The following is a 17,894-nucleotide window of genomic DNA, read 5'->3' as shown; positions in this document are numbered from 1 at the left end:
TCTTCCGATAGGTGTCAACCAAGATGGAAAAGAAAATAAGAACCATCTTAACTATTGTCTGTTTCTAAGGCTGACTCTCAAATAACATTTTCATTTCTAATCTGCTAGATTAAGTTTTAAAGGTTTTAGTTTGTTGGATTGTGTCAGAACTGAAGTACTGAAAAAACACTGGAAAAGTTGTTCTATGATTACTTCCAGACTGACCAGAATCAGCCACATATTAGTCTAAATAGCAAAGAAGGTCAGCTCGTTCAGATGGCTGCGGAGAGCATTTTACTCTTTGGGCATTTATCCAAGCCAAGCTCAAACTGTGCTTTATGAGGGTCACCCACCAGCCAAGCTGGTCAAAAAGCTGGATGAAGGTTGTGATTGAAAGAGTGGTATTAAACAAAATGACATAGCACTTCATGGAAACTGGTGTGACCTCATAAAATATTTCTAGACTCTGTATACTTTAAATGAGAAATTTTGGGTATAACTCTGCTCTTATTGACACTTTGAAATTACAGCATACAATAAGTGCAACATTTGGTCTACTTTGTCTGATTTTAAGATGATGTGCTAAATAGCTTTAAAAAACAATAACATAGGTTGTAATCCTGCTATTGAATTAATGCAGGTAGAGTAAGAAAGAAGCCCATAACGGGATTCTGTGTGAATCCATGGGTCCATCCATCTGGATCTGATTACAGGTTTAAAGACTTTGGCTAAAATCCTGGTCCCATATAGAATTCAATGGCAAAACTTTTATTGTTTTCAACAGGACCAGACTCCCAGGTACTCAACACAGATAGATAAAGATAGCTGATATATAAAAAGTTGAAATGTATGATCTTTTTCCTTTCTCCTTTCATATGTATTATTTTCTTCATAGGCTGTGAGCGCTTTAGAGCTGGAACTGTGTTTTATCACATACCTGAAGTGTCTAGCCCATCATGAATATCATAACAACAACAATAGCAGCTGTTCACTAACATAAATTCAGTATGATTCCACATCATTTATGTAACTGGTCTGAAGATACTCTTTAAGTGTCAGGAAACACCTGTTTCTTTAATGAGGACTATCATGAATGACTGTTCACAAACTAATATGGAAACAGAATTGTTATTTAAGGAGGTTAGGATAAAGAAAATAGGGGAAAAGAGTTTAGAAAGGTCATCTGTAATTTAATTATACGGCATCCAAAAAGCAGCCCCGAAAATGCAAGCATAACTGCCTACAGAAATTACCATGGAGCCAGATGCTGATGTGGAAAAATACTCTATTTTTCCACAATTGGGCATCTGGAGTCTATAATTGCTATCCAAAGGAGTGGTGTAGTTCTGTGAAGTAAATGACACCCAGTCATCCCTGCCCAAGACTTTTGATTAATTAATAAAAAATATATTCAAAATGCCAGTCTATTAGCAAAAAATTGGCATGGCATTAGATGAGTGACAGGATTTTCCAAATAAAAATGCATAAATACACACTTTGCAGCTGAAATCTAGATTAATGAAGGGTAATGATTTTATTTCCGTACAAAACTTTGAAAAGTGACAGTCACTAGGGAGGGTGCTAATACTAATTAATAATAACATCATTTACATTCAGAGGATACTAACAGCCCCTAAACATTTTAGTAACTGGATCAAATTAAACATCCAGGCAAAAGCTTTACCATTGGTATGACCTCAGTATGCCATGTATGCAAGAGAACTGGCATAACATAAAGTGGTCCTGGGAGTCCCTAAGAGATGGAGAAAGATTCATTCAGGACAGGGAAAGCAGAGGGGATCCTCAAAAGCTGCTTAATAAGAACTCCTTTGCAAAGTTTGGCATAAAGGGACATTCTGGGGACAGGGCTAGAAATGAAAATGGTGTATTTAGGCTATTATGGAGATTCTAGCCAGTACTGAAACACATACAGTAACCCAAGTATGCATCTAAGTCAGTCTTTTTAAGTAGGATACATGCCTCCCCAGCAGGTAAGTCCCACCCGGCCAGGGCCCCACTCAACTCACCCCTGCTCCTGCCTCTGCAGTACTACAGGGGCCTATCCCTCACTGCAGGGGCCTCGATCTAGCCCCTGCCCCTCCCCTCCCCCATGGACTGACCTGCTGGGCTGGGGCACATGTGTGCATGCATGAGGGTTCTCAGCCCCCCCGCCCCCCACTCTAGCCTTGGATTGACTCCAAGAGCCTCCAAGATCTACTGCAAGAGGCTCTGAGATCTATTGGTGGATCAAGATCCACTAGCTAGTGACCATGATCTAAGTTATACTGGGTTGCTTCAATTTCTGGAGTAAGAAGAACAGAAAGATGGCTTAAGTACTGCTGTGAACTACAAGTACTGTTACTTTAGTAGCACAGTAGACAGTGTTACCCCTAATCTTTTGACTGTAATGTATTCCAAGGAAGAACTGGTTCTTACCAAGTCATTGTATAGTATCTAGCACCTGCTGTTATTTAGGACATCTAGACATTATGGCAGTGTTCTTAATGATAGCAACAGTGATGATTATCCATCCCGAGAATCTTCCTACTTTCTCCTCTATCATGCCACTTCAATGGTCTTTTAAAACATTGCCATTCAGTATAGTTCTCTTACAATACCTTCTCAAGCATATTAAGGGCTCAATCCCACAAGAGTCTCAGTATTTTGAGCAGAATTCTATTTTACCAAGGATACAAAAAGACATCACACTTGTCATGGCTCTATTTTTCCGGTGTTCATCCCAGAACCAAGTCATCACAAGCAGGTGGCCAACAAGCGCATTCATCTCAACATGCCTTGTAGCAGTCAGTCCATTGGTTGCCAGGCTGACATGGGAGCATCTCCAAACCAAAGACCAGTGTTTCTGGGCCAGGGAAATGGCCACTAGAGCTGTGCAAAACAGCACTGTTTCATTTCGACTTCCATTTCTCCATTTCAAAGGGACAGTGTTTCATTTCATTGTTTCATTTCATTTTGAAGCATTGTTTAATTTCATTTCATCGAAACTTTCGCTTTTTTGACACGTTTCGACATTTCGACCATAGGCTATAATGGGGAATCATGAAAATGCCTAAAACTTTGTCATTTCTTGCCTGATTCAGATTAAAATTGCATGAATGGTAGCCCCTTCTGAGGGCATGAAGCCTGCCAAATTTCAAGGAGATAGGTTTAGATATTTCTGGGAAACTGCACCTCAAACAGTTGAAAGAAAAACTCATATTAGCTGCCGGCAATGGCCGCTTCCTGTCATCCCACATTCAGATCTGGGGGCCTGCGCCCCCCAGAAGGGTTGCAGGGCTGTGCTGGACTCCTCCCAGAGGGTGCGGGCCCCTGGATCTGCATGCAGGATGACAGCAGGCTGCTGCTGCCAGCTGGGACTGGTGCTGAAACCAAGCAAGCCCTGCTTTGAAAAGCAAAATGTTTCGAAACTTTCAAAACATTTTGAGTGCCTGAGTGTGTGTGTGTGTGTGTGTGTGTGTGTGTGTGTGTGTGTGTGTGTGTGTGTGTGTGTGTGTGTATGTGTTCATAGGGTGAGTCCCAAATGCAGATCCCACCATAAACATGCAAGCATACCCTACATGCAAACTCCCACACCTCTCACACACCCGAGACACTCTCCCACACACATAACTCCATACCCACTCACACCCCACATAACCACACACCCACAACTCCCCGCAAACCTATATCCACTCCCCCATGCTGCCCAACCCCCCACAATATACAAGCGTAAGACTTCATTTTAAGCTATCGTGCAATCATGTTTATGTACACCACACAAACACATGTAAATCACAACAAATTTATTTCTTGAAATCAAATTAATGAATGTTGTAGATGTTCAATTTTTAGAATATAATTTAATATTTTTCAGGTTCCAAGATGGCAAAACCCCTTGCTGAAAGGAGTATTTCCAGGGGCAAGGGGAAGGACTTCTGTTGGCAAGGGTTGAGGGTTAGGTGGTGGGACTTCCGGTAACAAGATAGTAACCAGGGGGCAGGATACCTGTCAAGGGGTGGGGCTACCAACGCAGCCCTCGACAGCTTGCCAAAACTTCATAAGTGGCCCTTTGCCTGAAATAATTGCCCACCCCTGGAATAGAAATATGTCTGAGCATCTCCAAAGATCCTATTTCTACATTGGGGGCACCTTTGCAGCTAGAGGATGTAATAGAGTCACTCCTACACTTCTGTTGGGTAACTCAGAGTTGGTCAGAAGCTGCATGTTTTGTTGTCCACTCGATGAATAACAACCTCCAACTACCTCTATTAAAGAATAGATGGAGTTAGACCAGAGGCGGGCAATTATTTTGGCTGATGAGCCACTTAACTAGTTTTGGTGAGCTGTCAGGGGCCTAACATTTTTTTTCAGAAGATATCATTTTAACAAATTATAGATAAAACAAATCATACACTAAAAATCAAGCATCTAATATAACATATTTTAATTTTATTTCAAAAAATAATTTTGTGCTGATTTATGGTTTTTTGAGTAGTGTATATAGTGGTGATTGCATAATAGTTCAAAATAAAGTTTCACTCTCATATATTGTGTGGGGTTGGATGTAGGTTGGGTGCAGGCAGGAGCGTGGCATGGGCTGTCCCGTGTGGGAATGGGTAGTACTCAGCCCCATGCAGAGTGTTGTGGGGGCAGCCACAGGCCAGATACAATCAGTTGGTGGGCCAAATCTGGCCTGTGGGCCATATTTTGACCACCCCTGAGCTAGACTGTTTTCAGTGGTGGCAGATGACAGAACAAGAAGCAATGGTCTCAAGTTGCAGCAAGGGACGGTTAGGTTAGATATTAGAAAACATTTTCTCACAAGGAGAGTAGTAAAGCACTGGAACAGGCTACCCAGCATATCCATAGAATCTCTATTCTTAGAAGTTTTTAAGACCTGGCTGGACAAAGCCTTGGCTGGGATGAGTTAGTTGGGGATGGTCCTACTCTGAGCAGGGGGTTAAACTAGATGACCTCTTGAGGTCCCTTCCAACCCTAATTTTCTATGATTCTATGCTACTTAAACACCTTAGGCATGTGAAAAGTTCCATGTTGTTAATGAAAATATTTGTGCTCAAAAGTGAAATACTTTAGTTGCTTAAGTATTTTACTGAATCATTACCAAGAAAGAGTAAACACTATCCAATAGCAAATCCTATAGACTAAGAACAGAAATTGCATTTGTCCTGGGACAAGTTGTACTTGTGCTATCCCAGAATAGAAAAGTCCCAGGATTGGCAGATACATACACTGCCCTTCCAATCAGGGTTTAGGTGGCCGAATGCACTCCTGCTTTTCTGTCATCAATTCAATGATACAATCCTGAGGCATCTGTCGAGATGCATTTTGAAATGTCCCAGGTTAAACTGTTGGCATGTATTATTCTATGAAGCTTTTTAGGGTTTGTCGTGGGACAATGGATATGGACATCTGAACAACTGCATTTCTCCCAGGAAAAATGGTTTCCCCTGAACAAATGCAATGCCTGTTTAAAGCTAAAGAGAGGCAGCTTTTAAAAGGATGACTAAACACACCACCCTAATACTCAAGAGTTATGTGAGACTTTAGTCCATACAATGAAATTAATGTGTTACAATGAAAAAAATCTGACTAAATGCCTAAATCATTAATTCAACATGTCATTTATCTGTATCGGGACTTCCACAGCATCCATTGCTCCATTGTCTAAGCTCTGCTTAGCATGATCAGAGTCAGTCTTTTATTTCTTCATTTATTAATCCTCTAGATAGTCATAGAAAAATGACAGGTTGAAAAAGAAAATCTGAGATTTTGTCCTTGATATACAAATTGAAAGCTTTAGGACAGGGATGTCAAATTTACGGAGGTAGTGACATGGCAGTCCAGACAGATGAAGTGGATGGAGGACAGGCCGCTCAGCTCAGCCACACCAATAATCCAGTAAGCCAGATGGAATGGCTCCACGGGCTGGATCTGTCCCTTGAGCCATACACTTGACACCCCTGCTTTAGGACAAGTTATATGCAATGTATATATTCAGAACAAAGAATATAGGGTTTTTTGAGAGATACTATAAGTAATGTTGCTCAATGTTGTGACATTCTTTAATAGAGGAAAATATGTGCAGTGCCTGGAATCAGTGGGCTGTTTTTAGATGGCTGGGTCAGACTTAATTCAATGTTTTCTTTGGAGCTGTAGGTTGATGTTTAGTTAATTTATATATATATTTATTTCCTCTTTGGTGAAGACGGCAACATTTTCATGGGCATTGCTTCATCTCATCTGAACATTACAAAATTGCCTCTATTCATTTAACTAAGGAGAACAAATCTCATGCTGAAATTAAAAGAAGTCAGAGATTCACTTCAGCCTGGTATCTCACTGGGCTAGTGAGGTTAAGGCATGCCAGCTTCTACAGCCAAGGGCAAAAAAGGGAGTGATGTGGATACCAAGATGTCTAGTCATCTTTGACTCTATCCTAAATGGCCAAGTATCCATTTACAACTTGGTCAGCTGAAAGCAGCCTTTGGCAGAAGGCTAGAATGCATGCCTCTGGTGCTGCCACAAGACACACTATTTACTGTGCCACTACGTCCTCATGTTAGTACAGCATTACATCGTTAAATAGAAAATTAAGTTTTTTCATTTGTGATGATGTTTCTAAAGATCCATGATATGTTTGTCATGTCATAGAACTCCACTTTCATTATCCTGGCAACTTGGGGCCTGATCCAGATACTCTTGCTGTGGTGATAGCTTTCTCTTCTTCTCTCGCTAAATGGGATCACTGTTGTGGATCCTGGCTCTCCACTGGCTTCAGTCATATGTATCTTCTTCTTCCAACTCCTTCTTTCTCATGTCTCTCTCCGCTATATCTCTCCATGTCATCTTCCTCTTCCCCTTCACCCTGGTAGTGCCATCATCGTAACTTCTTTCCCCACATATTCTTCTGCACCCCTTTGAATATGCTAATACCACGCCAGTCTTCTCTCCTGTCCTTTCTTAGATGCCTCCACTACCTTCACCGATCCTCTGATGTAAGTATTCCTCACTTTATCCATCTTTGTCACTCCACACATCCATTGGAGCCTTCTCTTCTGTCACATTCACACTCCTTTCTTGAGTTTTCTTCAGGGGCCATGTCTACACTCCATACAATAGCACTGGACACACACGTCTTGTAGACCGACTTTCCCCTTAAACTTCACTGATATGCTCCTGTCACATAAAATTCCTGTCACCAGGAATATATGTGGTGATAGCTTTTTAATTCAATGAAATCTATTAGAAGGGAAGAACTGTAAGATAAGGCTCCATTTGAAATCAGTAAGAGCTAGATCTACAAAGGTACTTAGGAAGTTCTAAGGCACCTGACTGTCATGTTGGGCATACAAGAGTAATGGGGGAAACAGTGGCAGAATGGCAAAAAGGTGCTTCACTGTGGCAATAGAGATTTGAGAGCAAGACCTGTTCTAAGGTCATGCCAAAAGCTACCCCCAGTTGATCCAGCTTTAAATGAATACCTGTTCATTGAGATTAGGAGTCAAAGGGGTCTGAATGGAATGTGGACCACACGGCTCCCTTGTACACTGCTGGCTACCAGTAGCATAACTAGGCTGGGGGGCACTGGGGCAGCTGCCCCAGGCACCATCTTATGGAGGGTGGGTGCAGAAAAAAACCAAAAACAACCTATACTACAGCAGCTTCATAATTACACCAGCAGCATGGTGGCAGCCAGATGTCATTACTGCCCCTGTGCATCATAGCTGTTCTGGGTGCCTGACTGTATTGTTTTACCTCTGTTAACTACTGAAACCTGTGTACTTTAATGACATGAGCCCAGTGGCCCACTAGGCTTGGCTGGACCTTCCTTCCCATGTGCAGGGGTCAGTTCAGATTTGACCTTTCCTTAAAGTATGACCAAGTGAATTTATGTTCTGAAAGAATGAAACAGTTCCTTTTCTTAAAAAAAAGAAATTTAAACACTGACCTTAAATTTGGGTCTGGAAAATTGTATGGCTTGCTAATTTCTCCAGACACATTGCACTGCAGCCACTGTGGTTCATAAGCAGGGATCCTATTTTTTTCTGATTTAAAAAAAATCCCTAATTTTCGGTTAAAAAAAAAAGTAAACCCAAATCCACGTTTTTCATGATTTAAATGAAACACCACTAATATATAGAGATTATACAGTAGTATTTCAATTTAATCATGGAAAATATGAATTTGGGGTTACCTTTATCTTACCTGAAAACTGGGGACTTTAAACCAGAGAAAACCCTGTTCACAAGGGTATCATACAAGGTCATTTTCATCATACAATAGTACCATTTTTCTGATTATATGCCACCCCAAATTTGATTGTAATAGGTTTTTTGAAGGAAAAAGGTCAACTTATAATCATAACAATATGATAGTAACACTTCTACATATGCTATGTCCCTTTCTATATAGAGCTAAAATTGCTGTGAGTGTGCTTCTCTTTGTGTTGTATCTCAAGGCAATAACATAGAGTGGTGAGGTGAGCCTTTTGAAAAGTCCAATCTCAGTTCTCCTTACCTTCACAAAGTGTATTGCAAAATAGTAATGTAATGTTAAAAAACATTAAGGGTCAGACCCCAATTGTTCAACTAAGGATCTGATTGGAGTTGGGCAGCATCCCAGACAGCAGTCCAGAATAATCCTGCTCCAACAGGCACAGAATTTGTTAGTCAACAAGTGCTGAGATTTTTAACTGTATATAGAGATGTCTGTATGCTCAGAAGAAGCTTAGTCTGATCAAGATTCCAGTTTGCCCACCTTTAATTTTTCCTGTTTTTTAACCAGTGACTGTCTAACATAAAAGCATAAACAATCAAGGGAGCAGGGACTGAAACCGTGCTCCTGTGCCTCACCTGCTGAGTGCTTTAACCACTCCATTACAAAATCAGGCTCTGTCTTGCAGAGGCAAAACAATGTAACCCACTACCAAGGATAGCTGCACTGTGGAAGGAGCAGTGACTTCTGGCTACAGCAGCAGCATCTTTTTCCACATTCCCTGCCCCCAGTTGGCAACTAGGGAAATTGCCCTGGTTGATCCCTGCCTAGTTATGTTACTACCTTTTTGTTTGCTATCCTATTAACCCCAATGGATCGTGCACCCTTGACAGTCCAGTGGTCTAGATTTTTCCAACAGGAGGAGTGGAATTTCATTGGTAGTCGGGGTACTCACTTGGGGAGGTACAGTTTGGATCCCCTTTGTCTGAGCAGTGCCTAGAAAGCAGGCCTGCCTGGTGAGTATTCTAACCTCTAGATTATTATGTGAAAGCTGGGCATATCAGCACTGCAATGACATCAGTTAGATGCTAAACCTTTAAAAAAAGGGATTAGGAAGTTTGCGTTCTGAATCAATAGAGGGACCTAATGTGGAGCCATAATAGGCTGTGTGTAGATGAAACGAGAGGTGTGTGTGCACAACCCTTTAAAGCAGGCTAAATGCTTTTGCACCACTTTAATGATATCTGTGTTTGCATGCCTCAGTGGTGTATTGTGCATTAATTCCAGCCGCTGTAGGAAATTTGGCAGCGTAATGCACCTTAAATGACTCGGGGTGCAGCAAACTAAAACTCCTTTGAGGCATTTTAGTTTGCTGCCCCTAGCACCACGGAACAAAGCACTGGGCTCTGTGCAGCTCTGTGGCTCTTCAGGAAGCCCAGCAGGCAGCCTGGCAGCACCCCAGGAAAGCATGCTCTGCCCAAGATAAGTGGCAAGGCTGATCTCCCTCCTTCTCCCCCCTCTCCCCCCCGTGGAGCTGCACGGAGCCCCAATGCTTTCCTCCACGGCTGAGGTGCTCCCTGGGACCACCCAAGCCGGGTGCCTGCAGGCGGGTGCTGCCTGGGGTGGGGCCGCCACTGCTGCGGAGGAAAGCACCAGCCCCTCAGCCCACCCCGCCCAGGACCACTCTGCCAGCCAGCTGCTCGTCCTCCCTTCCACACCAGAGAGGCAGATAAGGTGCATGCACAACACAGGAGTTTAATCAGCCCTAAATTGAAGCAGTGTTTTTTAAAATCCACCACTTCAATTTACGGCCCCCGTTTCATCTACATAAGCTCCAGAGGAATAAGGTTCAGGCTTTACCGATATACTTAGATTTATAGGAGAGTAGGACTGTCACCTAGTCTAGCCTGCTATTCAAGCAGGTTCATCCCTGACTAAACCATCCCAGCCAAGTGTCTGTCTAAACTGCTCTTGAAAACGTGCACAGATGGAGATTCCACAATTTCTCTCAGTAGCCTGTTTCAGTCAGAAAGTTCCTCCAAGTCTCGAACCTAAATTTCCCCTGCTGCAGCTGCAGAGACATTGCTCCTACTCCTGCCTCCTACAGCCACAGTGAAAAGGCCATCTCTATTCCCTCTATAATTATCCTGCAGGTATTTGAAAAATTGGTATCAAAGCCCCCCTCAGTCTTCTGAGACTAAATAAACCTAGTTATTCCAGCATTTCCTTATGAGTCTCATCTCCCAGGTCCTTATAAATTTTTCTTGCTCTGCACTGGACTTCTTCTAAACTGTCCACATCCTTTGTGCAGTGTGGGGCCCGAAACTCAACATAGTACTCCAGGTGAGGCCTCAGCAGCACTGAATAGAGTGGAAGAATCAGTTCCCTTGATTTGCAAGTAACACTCCTGTTAGGCCAACAACATCTTGGGTTGTATTTTTTGCACAGTGTTGGCTCACATCCAGCTGCTGGTCTACTGTAATCCCCAGGTTTTTCTCTGCAGTACTGCAGCCTAGCCATTCCCCAGTCTATATTTGTAGATTATTCCATCCCAATTTCAGAACTTTATACTTTTCCTTCCGTTATCTTATCTTATTGATTAAAGGCCATTTTTCCAGTCCATTCAGGTCATTCTACATCCTAGCCCTACCCTCCAGAACATCTGCAACTCCACTCAACTTGGCATCATCCGCAGATTTGCTAAGCATGCATTCAGTGCATTCATCCAAATCATTAATGAAGATATTAAACAATAGTGGACCCAGGACAGACGGCTGGGAAGCCCCACTTGATACCTCCTCCCAACTAGACATAGACTCATTGAGTGCAGTGATCCAGCCAATTATGTATCCACATTACAGTAGCTTTGATTAGTCTGTATTTCCTTAGCTTGTTAATGAGAGTGTTGTGAGACTTGTGGAGAGACATACATTTAGAATGAGAAACATCACATTACTGAAAATATAGGGGAATAGTTTTTATAATAAACGCTTTATTGCCCAAAAATGTCTTTTCCATGGTCTTAGGCCAATACTTCAAAGTATTTGGGATGGATGGAATAAACTGTGTTGAAGCAAGCTCATTTGGAGAGAGAGCAATTGTGTTAGGTTTATATTCATTAAAAATCTGACCAACATCCCTAAGTGACATTCTGGGAAATATGCAAATTATTTTTCAAGTTATTTTAGTAAAAATGGTATTCAACTCAGGAAGTTTATATTAAATCCAATCTACAGTGGACTTACAGTGAGAACTTCATTTTGGCTGATGGATGATAAGAATAAAGTCCTCCCAAAATGAATTGAGCCTTGTATATATTTCCAAAAACTATGATCAGACAGCTTAGTTCACATAAAATTCCTACATAATGGGCAGTTTCATCTAACACTGATCCAAATCCAATTGGATCCCAGATTATCAGATAAGACTTTACAGCTGAAAAAATACAGTGGTAGTATTTACAAATATTGACTTCAGTTCAGGCTCTTAGAACTTAAAAATGTGATGTGATTTTCCAAAGATAACTTGTGAGTTAGAACTTCTTTTTGGTCAGTTCAGAAATTGGTGTTTATGAATAGTATTTGGGGCTTTTTTAAAAGATCAGTTTGTAGCAAAGTGGGCAAATATTGTTCACAAAATTATCATTAATATTTATTAAATACACAAACAACTTTTCAAGAGTGGACAAATCAAACTTTCAAAGTCTAAGTATTTTACTCAAAACTGCCAAAAAGCATAATGATCCTGAACAAAACCTTTTATAGCATATCAAATTATTAGCAAACGTCTGTTATATATTTCACGTTAATGTAGTAATAGGCCATTAAAATCGTGTCCACAATGACTTAAAACAGCAAATAATGATGAGCTATGTAAAAGGGGTAGTAAAAATATTTTGGACCTAGAGATGTGTTCTGCATTTATATAAGTTCTCACCCAAAGGCATCCTTGTTTAAGACTGGGGGTCCTAATACAATAATAAACAACAATAACATAGAAATGTGTAACAAAAGCCAACATCAAGCATTTTTCTAGCCTGCCATATTGAGCATGTCATCTCCTCTGTTACTGTCATCCCTTCCCTGACTCCCCCTTCTTATTGTTTCAAACATAAGCTGTCCATCTCACTTTCAAGAGTTTTCACAGCCTATCCCCTCCTATCACTTCTCATTTAGTATCAGAATGTCAACACCCATTCTAGTTAACCCATGATGCTAGCCTCCATTGCCTACTTGTAACAAGTCTTGAACATGTACAATCTTTATCCCAAGTTACTTTTCACATTTGGGAGGAGTTTCCTGTGAACATTTACAGAAGTACCTTGTCAGAGGTGTAACGATCAGGGTATGCATCCTTGATAAAACCTGCCAGATAGCGGTGGGGAGGGGGTGTTCTGAGTACTGTTACGTCTCAGCTCTGTATTCTTGGGCAATCGGGGCACAGGATACAGTCTGTCTGACTCACAAAGGACTCCCCCCCCCCCCTCCTCTACCTAAACGAAACTGATTAAGATGCAGTGAGAGACGCACCTAAGACCCTCACCAGATAAGGGTGACGAGTGAATCAACTGCTCTAGGTCTCATTTACATGAGAGATGGAAAACAGAAAGCCTGAAGCAGAGACTGCAGTGAATTCTGGGACCAGAGAAGCAGGAGAGCGCTGCATGATGGGGAATCTGTGCTTCCAATGTTAATCAACCCATGTTCACACACACCCAGCTCAGCATTTATCAGACCAGTTCTAATCTGGATTTACTAAGGACTTTTCCCCCCCAGACACACACACACAGCTCTAAGTTTAATAGGCATCTCGGGCCGTACATTCCCCGGTCCCACTATGGGAGGCCTATTTAAACTTGATTGACTAAAACTCGGTTGCCGGGTTAGGGAATGCTGAGGCAAGAGACCGAGTCAGAGGGGGTATGGGCAACATTTGAACAATGGTTAAGGGTTCATCACAGCATCCAGCCTGCTGGAGCCCTAATCCCAGGTGTTGTCATATCTTTCCCGAGACGACTGGTGGGAGTCCTCTCCACAAAAGGTTATGAGCACCCCAATAATTGTTTTAAGTCTGTTAAAAGACTATAGTAAGATCTGGAAAAGTCATGCTAAGCTGAGGCTTGTGCACAACAAGTAAAAATCCAAAATCCTGATGCTGCAAGCTATCTATTGTTCCTGAAGAAACCATGAGATATCCCATCAGTATATCTGCCACCCATAGGAATTTCAAGCTGGCTCCCAAGTATTTGGGTTACTCCCTAATCTTAAGTGTTTCCTGATTATCAATCAGTTTCCTGAGATGGTCCAAACCAGATAACCCCTTGTCAATAGAAAAGACAATGATTTACACTACTGAGGGTGCTTCGAAGCAGCTGAACTGAGGGTATAAAAATCTGTAAGTGTGTGTGCTGCTAGAGGAAAAGGAAGGAAAAGAAGTAGAAGCAGGAGGAAAGAAGGAGAAGAAGAAAACCCCTGTGCTGACACCATCCCCTGTCGTTCTTGGGACGCTGGAAGAACAGATCATCTCTCCCTTCAAGGACTGTGCTACAGACTGTGCCTGTCAGCTTTGCAGCCTGAGTACCGTGGACTAGGTGAGATCCCAGCGTTCTCTGTCTTCTTTCTAGGCATAAACTTCTGAACCTGAACTGTATCAGTTAAGCTTGAGCTAAGTTTCCCCAAATACTTAGTGAAACCAGGGTAGTATTGTCATTGTTGGTGTTTGTTTTTCTTTTGCATGTCTATTACTACTAGTACTATTATATATTTCATATGCTTAGCAATAAATAACTTTTATAGTCAAACTGGTAGTAGTTGTGTATATTTTTCCTTCTCTGCTTCTCTTTCCTCCCGTGCTCTGCAGCAACGCTTCTTTTACCTATGCTAAAGATCCCTGTGAAGCCCAAATTATTGTGGGGTCTGCTCATCAAGAGGCCAAAGATTGGGACGTGCTGAGTTTGAAACACATAAGGGGATCAGCTTGTACAGGCTGATTGACCCAGTTTGACTCAGACGTGCCCTTATGAACTGAATGCTGGCCCATGAGGGTGTCAGCTGGACACCCAGCCGGATTCAGAGGGATTCTGTTTACCTGTGTGCTTGTGTCTGACTGCAGTTTATTGTTGCTCTGATGAACTGATTCTTGGCATATGAGGGTGTCAGCCTGTCCATGCTGATCAGCCTGGCCAGGCCAGGCGTGTCACGTTAAGTTGTGTGTGTTTGTGTGTATGACTGATTTGGTGACTGGAGGAACCCAGTCCCATTGAGATTGAGTCCTGCAAGATAGCTCCATTGGGGGTGAGGGCTTGCAGAAGGGAGAAATACAGCTCCGTATAGTAACACAAGCAGCGCATTGACAGAATCACCAAGACCCTAGAAACTATCCCTAATAAATGAGCACACCCCAAAGTAATGGGCAAATTTGGTAACAGTACCCGGGGGGAGGGGGGAGAGGAGTAGGGAGGCAGGTGTCTTACTTACTCTGGGATTCAAATACTATTCCTGGTTGCTGCTGCCATGCCCACCAGAGTTGTTGCTCCTACAGCAGCAGCTCAGTGTCCATGCACCTGGATGCTTCTGCTACTGGGGCACAGACTCCATGGAGCTGGGCATACTATTGTAGCAGCTCTAAGTAGTTGGTACCCAAGACTGATGCCCCACTCATGCTCCTCACTGTACCCTCCTCACCCCAAGTTACACAACCCTTAGTCCTCTTCAAATCTGTAAAATTATCCTTTGTTGTGATGCCAGCAAACAGCTTGACAATGATTAGGCTGCTAGTGCATTGACATCAATACCTACTGTGCTGAGGAATATAATGTCTTATATTTGTCTGTCTATGTACAGGTGTCTCTTGTTTTATATTAAGACTGTAAGCCCATTGGGGCAGTTAGCCTGTTGGGTCTGTGTCTGTATAATGCAGTCTAGGAGTAGGACTCCAGGTATTATACCCAGGATTCAAATTGTCTCAGTATATACATACACTTCAGTATTGTCCTGCCTAATTTATGAACACTTGCCCCCGAGGGAGACTCAAAATGGTCTGGTTAAGTTTTAGCATCTCGCTGAGAAAGACAGAGACCTTCAGAGATGCCCAAGAGTGACAAGGTTCACACAGCTATGTGCTCTCTGTGCAGAGTGATTTAGAAATTGTGGAGATGCTCAAGGCTAGCCAGCTAGAAAAACTAACGCCCAGAGCATATCTGAACTTTCACCCTTTGTGGACCGTTCTTTAGACACCTTTGTTCAAAATACATAAAGCCAGATTCTATTGAATCTATTTAAGTGGGCTTAGGCACCTAAGCGTGATTCTATTCCATGCTGAGTCTCTGCAGAATCTGTTAATGAAAAATCTAAAATTAATGCCTTTTGTAATGCAACACCATTTTATTCTTAAGGCAGAGTCAATAAAAAGAGCAGAGAGAAGGAAGACCAACATAATCTTTTTCAGGGACTCCAGCAGGGTGGAAGAGAATTGCATTCAGTTGCATGTCAAATTAGACCCCATCTAGGTGGAATCGAATCTGACCTCCAGTCTCACTTCTGATGTAACTGGTTAGATGTGATATTGCTGACATTTTGTCCAACAGCTTAATGGTTAGGGCATTTACACAGGATGTGGATTCTAGTACCTCCTCACCCAAAAAGGATTTGCTCCCATATGTCTCACTTGCCAGGAAAGTGTCTTCTAACCATCTGCCCTTTCATACATCTCACGCCCCCACCACACACATACACACACGTAATAGTCAGTTGAAAACGGCGGGTTTTGTTGAAAAGCCTTAACCAAAACATTTTGCCTACCACTAGTGATGAATCCTTCATATTTACCTCAGTGGGAGGGGCTATTAAAGCATAATGCTAACACTGTATAAATTTGGGCTCTTTATTTAAATTCCTAAACAGCATTGTAGGACACTAATTTTAGGCCCCCGTTTTTTAAGACTTGGCCACAAAGCAGGTCCAAATGACTACTAGAAATAACATAATAATACAAATAAATAGTTAATGCAAAGTAACTTATAGCTTTGAGAGCTATTCAGGCAGTACTTCTCCCTGGGAACTTTATATCTGAGCTCAGTCTGAATGTGGGACATTGTTTATATATTCATTTATTATATCTGTTAGCAGCTATGTGTTGTTTTAAAAAACAAACTATGGCATAGGATTTCAAAAGTACTAGCTGCAGTTGGAATTTCTATGTACTGCTTCTGTGCTGTTGAGTATAATTTTAAAAGGATTAGCTATATCAAAATATTTTTGAAGAGGGATGTTATACTAAAAGTTTTACCTGTAAAAAAGCCCTAGGAAGAAAACTACAAGGATTATTCCTAAACTGACTGGGATTACTGCCTAGCTAGGACAAGGTGGAAGAGTAGATGAGTCAGCCGTGCGTGCTTTACAAACCGTTTTTTATAACATAGATTAAATCTTTAAATAACACATCTAGCCCTGAGGTGGCTGAAGTTTGCTACAAATGTAATAGGATTTTAATAGTTGTTTTCTTTCATTTGTGTGTGGAAGCCCTATTTGACAGGACTGAAAAAAAAACCACACGCTTCCTTTTGCTATCAATTTTGAGGACTGTGATCAGCTGTTTTTCAGATTTCTTTTAATGTAGAAAATGATTTATTTATTAAAACAAGTATGTGGAAACCGTGATGGGACATAGAAACCCATAATGGAATTTGAAAATTACTGACTTGCATTTTACTCAGTGGAACATAGGACACAATGTTAACCTTCATTCCTGACATCTACAAAGCCTTTACTTAGAGAGCTCACTAGAAAAGAGAAAAATAATTCACATTTTTTCCCTTCTTGTTCCTCAAAATTTCATTTCAACAAAAAATATCCAACTAGCTTTAATATTCAATAAATAAAATGGATTGTGACTGCTCTATAAAATGGTAATAATTGCTCATCTTAGAGAGACTTCAGGAGAAGACAACTTGTTTTAATACTGTACAACCTCTGAAAGTTGCTTAATTTGTCAGCATGGCCAAGATATGTTTTTGTGAAAGTGTAGGATTTAGTTATTCCTTCTAATCCCATTTCTGTTGTGCACTGTGTGTCATAGTATCAGACAAAAATGCAAATCCAAATGTTTTACAGCAATTTCATATATATGCAAAAAAGTTACACAGAGCTCTCTCATCTGAATGCCACTTTTTAAACCCTGTTAAGTGCTCATCCTGTAAACAGAAATATTTTATCCATTTATCAGTTGCATGGTAATATTTTTTACTGAACAAATGTTAAAGCTGGGGAGATGTTAGACAAAGTTTGGGGTACAAAGTACCCTTCCTCAGGTCTTGGAAGCACAAGCTTCTAACAAACGGATTTTGTTTTGTAATTAAATAGGTTTTTGGGTTTTATTTGTATTTTTTTCCTTTATAAAGAAAATTCATTTCTTTTGCAACTATTCATAAAACAAAAGTTCACCTTCACAAATATATGAAAAGTGTGTCAAAAACAGAATGAAAATGAAAACAAAAATGTATGAACCACCCATGAAATGTTGTGAATGAATATTACCATCTACTATTAACCTCCCTTTGTAATTAACCAGGAGTGTGACCGCTTGTCACCCACAGAGAAAGTTTTGTCCAAGACACCACAGACTTGCTACAGAAACTTAAAAACATAGACCACCTTCCCAGCAACACACTCCTAGCCACCATG

Source organism: Alligator sinensis, unplaced genomic scaffold (assembly GCF_000455745.1).
Source record: "Alligator sinensis unplaced genomic scaffold, ASM45574v1 scaffold104_1, whole genome shotgun sequence".
NCBI classification, from domain to species: Eukaryota; Metazoa; Chordata; order Crocodylia; family Alligatoridae; genus Alligator; species Alligator sinensis.
The sequence above is the reverse complement of the archived record's forward strand: the minus strand, read 5'-3'. Positions refer to the sequence as shown.